This window comes from Vollenhovia emeryi, unplaced genomic scaffold (genome assembly GCF_000949405.1).
Source record: "Vollenhovia emeryi isolate VEMERY1.0 unplaced genomic scaffold, V.emery_V1.0 DF939335.1, whole genome shotgun sequence".
Lineage (NCBI taxonomy): Eukaryota > Metazoa > Arthropoda > Insecta > Hymenoptera > Formicidae > Vollenhovia > Vollenhovia emeryi.
In genome coordinates, this window is record NW_011967031.1 from 211,582 (window position 1) to 217,261 (window position 5,680).

General features: G+C 40.4%; 1 protein-coding gene across 1 annotated transcript in view; it reads right to left on the reverse strand.

Annotated features, from left to right (window-relative positions):
• The window catches only part of LOC105558540 (protein tincar-like), a 79,458-nt gene that overhangs the window by 43,313 nt on the left and 30,465 nt on the right, over window positions 1-5,680 (reverse strand). Inside the window, exon 2 of the mRNA XM_012006281.1 lies at window positions 1,097-1,141. The gene's annotated coding sequence lies outside the window, so the exon portion shown is untranslated. The remainder of the gene's footprint in view (window positions 1-1,096; window positions 1,142-5,680) is intronic.

Sequence of the window (5,680 nt, forward strand, 5' to 3'; positions counted from 1 at the left end):
TTGAAACTTTCAAACCTTAATAACTCAAAAAGTTCTTAACAAAAAAATACTTTATTATAGTGTTTTGGAAAGCTCTCGAGATAACCTACAAGAATGTGTAACGAGAAATAGTAGGTTCCATTTAAGAAATTGAAGGTAACCTTCATGTGACCTTCAAATTACTCTTCAAGGTCAAACCTATGGTACCATCTTATGTCCCCCTCGAAACCATACAACTTTTGTCTGAAACATTTTTTCATATCTCTTTTAGTTTTTTAAAAAATCGACTGTATAAATTAAAATGGCCCACCCTGTATACTAAAATAAAATTACAATAATATTTAGAATATTTAGAAAGTAGGGACGTGCCGGATATCCGGCAACTACCCGGTGTCCGGCCTATCCGGCTACTTTTTTTACAATCCGTTCAGATTGTAATTATTTATTTGTTAATTCGCGCGTGTTATAAAAGCACGCATCCGATTAGCAGAATGGAAATGCATGCTATAACATGGCAACGCGTGCATGAAAATTAAGTAATTCAAATGATTTATCAATATTATTAATATAAAATACTCACTTATGTGCGAAATAGTAAAATGTACATAATATAACTTGGATTATAATCCTTTCTTTATTGTAAAACATAAAGTTAAATTTACTTGTTAATTTCTTTGTGCAATAGCCGGATAATATCCGGTTATCTGGTTACCAATAAGTGTTGAATTATCTGGTATCCGGCGAGTACACTGTCCGGCGAAAGAAGTTTAAGAGCATTAACTTTTGTCTAAAACATTTTTTCATAAACCTTATAGTTTCGAAGACATTCGTAAAAACTGGGAAAAATCCGTTATTTTCGAGGGGCTGTTTCACCCCCTAAACGTCAAGAAGAGCCGCTAAAAAAATACGGGTCTAATATTTTTTTATGCTCTACAACATATCCGAAGCGCATCGAAATCGGTGAGGGACACTTCCGACCGTTCCCTTGTTAGTCTACATTTTACTAGTAGAATGTATGGTAAAAGTTGAAAAATTCTCGTACAGTTTTTCGAAATGCCACGTTGGCGACATGTAAAACGGAAGGAAATCCATCTAATTGTTTGGTTGATGGACTTACCGAGTGGTGAACTGTCTTCGTACGAGGATTGGACACCGAACGGATCTGAAACGAAGAATGAATTTTGTTTTAATAGACGGAAAGGGGACACGCGGCCGACTATTTCACGGATGGCCGAAAATACTCGGTTTTCTCCAAAGAGAGCAATTTCATAAATGGCTTTTCGGCGCAAAGTTGTTGTTAAAAATTAATTTGCGCGTTTCAGTTTATCACGAGACTGACGCAATCGCCTTTCCCAATTCTAATGGGATACGACGTCAGTGCTACCGCAAGAAACATTTGCCAGACCGAATGTAAGCGTATTCATAAATGCATGGTGAACACTGCGCTATAGTTACATCAAAACCCAAGGCACCACGGCAAGTTGATTGCTACGTCATGTTAGCCATGATACACCAGCACATCACTCGCAATCAGTTTAAAGTACCTTGTTCCGCCGCCTCAGAACTTGCAAACTCACGAATAGGTCCGATACATACGCGCAACATTTGTTAAATGAAGGCGGGAAAATTAAGCGAGACAACTCCAGCTCGCAAAGTTGGAGTTATTGATCTTATAATAAGTTAAACATGAGACGAAAGTCTGCCGCCCCAATCTATCCTTGTGCGACAGCTGGAGGAAATATAAGTAGAAAAATTCAGGGAATAAGTCTCAAATGTTATTCGACTACTCTCTTCTTTCGCTGAAAACCGAGTGCCATTAATTAATAGCAATATTAGTTTCGAAACTTTAATTAAAACCTGTGCTTTAATTAGAGATCACTGTTGTATGACGTTAAATATTGTTAAGAATTATATTGTACGTGCATATGTACGTGAAAATAAAAGTAAACGTCCTACATTTTAATTACATGATTTTAGTGCACGAAATGACGGTAATTTGTAAGAGATTTCTACATATTATAAATTTACAAGATTGATTTATTGTGCACATAAATTTTTCACCACAGTTCACGGTCATTTAAATTCAAGCAACGATACATTTTTGTTGGCGAAGAAACGCTCAATAACTTAAAAATAGATCCTCGTGTACCGGCAATTATCTTATGTTACACGCAAACTAGTCTCCACGCCCTCCTAAATTTATCGACCTGGCCCTGTCTCACGGCGCAAATACCCGAGAACATTAATTAACCGCCGCGGCGGGCACATCGATCGAGGAAGTCGCTTCTTATCGAGGTTGAAGTTCATGCGGCATCGCGATTATTAGCGGCTGGCCGGCTACACTGTCAGCGTTAATCAATTAGCGGCGCATCTAGACCCGTGATTCGTGGATCTTGTACGCGCGGATATTGCGGGATAATTGTATATTGATTGCACCAAATATCCCAGAGAACGCGCACATATCCTGGTATAACTGAATATATTTTAGCAAAAGTTAAAATAAAAACGTTACATTGCATTTTATCGTTCTACACTTTTAGGAGTATATTCTGGAGAAATGTTCTGTAACGCTTTATAAGATACGTTGCACTGTAGAGAAAGAGCGAGGGGGGAAAAGAAGGAAGAACTGTGCAAAGAGGAAAAATCTTCTTACAGAAGAGAAGCTTAATTTCAAAAGATATAGAGGAAAATTCTCTATTATGAGACAGGATCCTAATATGGGGTAGCGAGGTTTCTGTTAAATTAACAGGCATCACCAGAAATTTATTGCCCTTGAAGTGAAATCTGTTTAGTGAAAAATTCATTAGATCGTGTAATCGATGCAAAATGATTTGTAATTGAATTTTCTTGTTGAAAACCTGCTATCTCATATTCTCTGATATTCTTATACTCGTATCTAGTACCTGTTCTCTCATATTTTTCGACTCCTCTGCCGATTTGTAGATTGCGTGTGGTTACGCACTTTACCTACTTGTCTAATATGATTAGGCAAATTTTCCAATTACGAGAATCAAATTTAGAAGCTGCGGTTTCGTCCGCATTGTTAGAATTGTAAGAGAAATCGGGAGAAAGAGAGACCAGGGATAAGGGACTGTGCAGTCGCGTCGTCGAATTATCCACGCGGGCGCATTTCCAAAGTTCTCATTCTATAATGACAAAGTAGACGACGACCAAGTCCCCGTTCGGCTAGAGCGCCCCTCGAAGCGTACGTTAACGCGCAGCTAATTGTGGCATTATGTTTCTATGAGCGGTGAGATACCATTTTGCATCGTATCTTTCTGCGACGCGCGCGCGCTCAAACGACGTTTTCCCTTATCGCTCGGATAACTCGCGAAAATGTCTATTTCCCCGAGAAAGAGATCATTATAGTCCGAGCTTGTCTATCCGAATGACAGATAGGACAATTTATATGTATGCCTTTGTGAAGCCGTTTGCGTGCATAAGCATTGTGTGAATAGTTGAGATTCCCGGCGCGCGATCTTGTATCAATATACATAAATATCCTTTGAAGGAAACTCTTTGACCGTGCAGGGAAATCAGAGAGGAGCTTCTCTTATTTTCGCGTCTATTCCTGTCAAATCTCGCGACGCAGCACACACGCTTTCCACGATGTTGATATTACAACCGGTACGATTACCCTCGCGGGAGCACCGTGATGGATGATATCCCGAAGGAAACATCGGAGATTATCCATTAATTACCGTTTCGCTATATTAGTCGTTGCATATTTATTGGATGACGCGAACTTTCCGTCAAGCGCGAAAACGATTCGAGCTATAATTACATTGATGGATCGTAGCAATTTATATAAAACGTACAATTATGCTTATCGCGATATAAAGGACTGTAGATAACTGGAAAAACAACCGATAATTTCTTCTTTTATTTCCTTCTCTCGCGATGTATTTCGATGTATTCAAAATCTCATTATTTCTTTTTCGGTGTGTCGAGTTTTCTATTATCGAGCGGAATTTTGATCTTTAACTTGTGACAAATCTTAGTAAACTTTTCAATATATTGGAGTTGAATATAATTCTTGATTAACATTACCGCTTATAGATCGAATAGATGCCAATACACAAAATCCGGCATCTATTACTACACGCAATACTGCTCTACTTATCATTCTACAGCTGTATTTGCATTCATAAACTTTTATCTAAACCTATCTTTTTTTCTAGACTTTTAATCTTAGTTCCAATTACACAATATTGTTCTTGCATGTTGTCTCTAGGTCACTCCGGTCTCATTTTGCAGATATAAACTATAGAATTTTTGTTGTAAGCAGATATCGTCATGTGACAGTTCTACATGCCAAAAATTAATGGAATATTTAGTTTTCTTTTCGTTTTTGATATAAAGTCGAGTAGGCTGACTTTCATTTTTGTGCGAACTTTAATCGTGTACAAGAAGTTGCAATTCTGTAAAGCCAATTAAAAGATATCCTTACATAAAAAATGTCGGTAAAACAGAACGACTCCACCCCCCTAAGGGTGTATGTATATCCAACGTAAACAGCTTTATATGAAATCTCGATTCGATAAGGTTACGTACACAATTAAAAAATTGCCCCTCTCGCCGTCCACTTTCACGACAGATATCAATTATTCGCATCGAATTTAATTTGTTGTTGCAAAAACGTGGGCCCCTTCGATTGTCACAGGCTGCAACGCTCGGTGTCAAGCATCGATAATATCGAGCATTTTTCACGTGCGGAGCGGCGCCGGACGCTCTTGTGCGGCCACGTTCAACGTCGTACAAATAAAAGTATCAATATCCTATTAAATTCCGCGCATCCCTAGTTGCAATCTCGTTGATTGTATACCGGCGCACGTGTGTCGACGGACAAGCACACGTGGATCGCCCGAGCGGGTTTGACACGTTCGCAGGTCGAGCGAATCTCGTCAGGCCCGCCGCGCCGTTGCGCTCGCATTGCTATTTGCGTTTCGCTGAGGGCACACACGCCGTACATCGTTAATTCCCGTACGTTCGTGCCTCCATTTTCGCCTCGTGTTCGGGCGGCCGCTCGCGTACACCCAGAATAGCTCGATACGCGGCGACCGTAAATTCGCACCGAATTATATACCCGGCGCGTAATTTGCGAATTCGCGAAACCGCGACGGCGCCGGCGACGCATGAGATTGGCGCCGAAGGACAACCGTATCGACTCCCAAATTCGGGGTTGCACGAGTTAAATCAGGTGATCTGATCTCGCGCGTTTGACGCACGAGTGCAAATTCGAGCAGCGAGTCCCAAGTTTCAACATGCTCGATAAATGTCTTTCTCTCATCGAGACACTGAGCTCTACCGGAATTGCAACCTGAATCGTTGGCTGTAGATGAAATTAAAAAATATATACCACATTCGGCGCCGTTTTCTTTTCTGACAGCATACAGAAGCTTCAGCAACGATCAAACGAGTGTATTGAAAGGCAAGGAGACTATGTTGAGAAATAATACTGTCGCAAGTGCTCTGGTTCTACTTACGTCAAGTTTACAGCTGCATTGAAGATAATTTTTGACCCACCCTCGCAGTATAGGCCTGCGTCCACGATACTGGAACTTGGTCCAAGTTGTAGTTTCGAGAAATGTGGTGCCAATCAACTCGCAGCATATTCCATAAGAGCTGCGAGTTGATTGAACTAGAACTTGGACCAAGTCCTAGCATCGTGGACACAGGCCTTAAGGGGATGCTGGAGTGA